Source organism: Chrysochloris asiatica, unplaced genomic scaffold, assembly GCF_000296735.1.
Source record: "Chrysochloris asiatica unplaced genomic scaffold, ChrAsi1.0 scaffold00289, whole genome shotgun sequence".
In the NCBI taxonomy this organism is placed as follows: Eukaryota; Metazoa; Chordata; class Mammalia; order Afrosoricida; family Chrysochloridae; genus Chrysochloris; species Chrysochloris asiatica.
This window is the reverse complement of record NW_006408807.1, coordinates 2,978,640-2,980,783: the sequence shown is the minus strand read 5'-3', so window position 1 is coordinate 2,980,783 and position 2,144 is coordinate 2,978,640. Positions and strand designations below refer to the sequence as shown.

General features: G+C 40.0%; 1 pseudogene; it reads right to left on the bottom strand.

Moving 5' to 3' along the window:
• Positions 1–1,446: 1,446 nt before the first annotated feature.
• Positions 1,447–1,734, bottom strand: LOC102837925 (annotated as a pseudogene).
• Positions 1,735–2,144: the final 410 nt, after the last annotated feature.

The following is a 2,144-nucleotide window of genomic DNA, read 5'->3' as shown; positions in this document are numbered from 1 at the left end:
TGCTTTAGCCTAAGTAGAAAATGGAGTTTTCTTCTTAGGGTCCCACAAAGACACAGTTTAACAAGACCCCCAGGTGATTCTTATGTATACAAAAGAAGCCCCAGAAAGGTTGAAGAACATGGACTCCTTTTTCCCACTAACAACTACAGCTTTAATCTTCACTAGCTGGAAGAATGCCTGGGTCTAGACAAAGAAAGTCATTGCACAACCAGCCCACCCAGCAACGATCATTTAAAAGAGAAAAATTAATAACAGACATCTTACTTTAATTTTAAGGCATTTTCTTGCCTATGAAACCAAATATTAACCATAAACCAAACCCTAGCGAGTTTTTTTTTTTTTTTTTTCTGCCTTTTTTCCTCCTGTTAGAAGCTGCTCTACATTTTTGGTGGTGGTAGTTGTGTGCCGTCAAGTCGATTCCAACTCTAGGATTTCTGAGGTTGTAAATCTCTATGGTAGCCAAGAGCCTCATTCTTCTTCCATGAAGTGGCTGGTGGATTCAAACTGCTGACCTTTCCATTAGTAGCCTAACCTGTAACCCACTAAAACACCAGAGCTCCTTCATGCTGCTCTATAGCAATGTAAACCTCTTTTCTTATTAGAAAAGGATTGCTGTTTTTACTAGGTACCCCTGAGTCAGTTACAATTCATAGCACCCCTATGCATAATACACCAAAACACTGCCCAGTCCTGTGCCATTGTCCCAATTGTTGCTGCTGCCATCACTGTGCCAATCTATCTCATTGGGGGCTTTCCTCTTTTTTGCTGACCCTTCACTTTACAAAGTATGATGTCATTCTCCAGGGACTGGTCCTTCTTTTTTTTAAAAAAACAAGAAGTTTATTTAAACAACAAGTCGCTTGACTTTAAGGGAAAACTATCTTGGATTCATTGCTTTTAGAGTAATTGACCCCTACTTAAAGACAGATTGCCCTACATGTAACAGCTATGTACAAAAAAGTTATAAAATTGTCCTTGGTTTTACAATGATAAATGAAAAACCTTAAAATTCTCCAATTGAGCAAGGTATGCAAGGAGTTTTTATGTTGTTGTTTTTTGTTAAACAGTGAGATCAAACTAACTTATTGGAATATAAAGATCAGAGCTGAATGAGCATGTCACTAATGGAGAAAAGGGGGATTTTCACAGAACCAGTATTTTTCCCCATCTCATCTCCACTTCATGTCGGTCAAAATATATCATTGGCCATTTTAGTAAAAAAGAAGAAGAAAAAAACCCCCCAAAACAACAGAACAAAAAATGCAATATGCTTGTGCACATGCACCCGTTACTTTATGTACAATAAAGGAATGGGGACAGGGAAATGAAAGAATAGAGAAAACTATACTGTAGTAGTCAGTTTGTGGTGGAACCAAATTGTGGTTTTTTAATTGAGAATGTATTCTTGGTCGGTAGGAACAGAGTTCTGGAGTAAAGTAGCACTTTTTAGAAGACACCTCCTGTCTGCTGCTGGAACACATCAATTGTATCTTCATCCTCCATTTCCAACTGTGCAGGTATATCTGTTTCATTGATTGGCTGCCCGTCAAATCGGAATCTGATCTGCCTCATTGACAAACCCTGTCATTCACACTAGGCTTTCATTAGTTTACTAAATGGTGTGTGCCTCTTAATCTTAAACTGAACCACAGAACCATCCTGCCCTGCCACCTTCAGATTAATATGATCGTTGTTCTCAGTCTTGACTCCTTCCTTGGGTTTCTCGTCGGCCATGGCGAGCACCGGAGTCTCCTCAGCTGCCGCTTCACAAAAGAGGTACCAGGTCCGTACCGAACGAGCACACAAGCGGCACCAAGAGCGGCAGAAGAAGCAGGACTGGTCCTTCTTGATAACATGTTTGAAGTATGAGAGATGAAATCTTGCCCTTCTTGCTTCTAAGGAGCATTCTGGCTGTACTTCTATGGTACTTCTAATAATCTTCTCCAATACCATAACTCAAATGCATTAATTCTTCTAAGGTCTTCCTTATTCATTGTCCATGGCTGGGGTCAAGCACACCTTAAACTGACATCTTTGCTCATGAACACTTTAAAGAGGTCTTGGGCAACAGATTTGCCTAATGCAACATGCTATTTGATTTCTTGACTGCTGCTTCCATGAACACTGATTGTGGATCTGAGCAA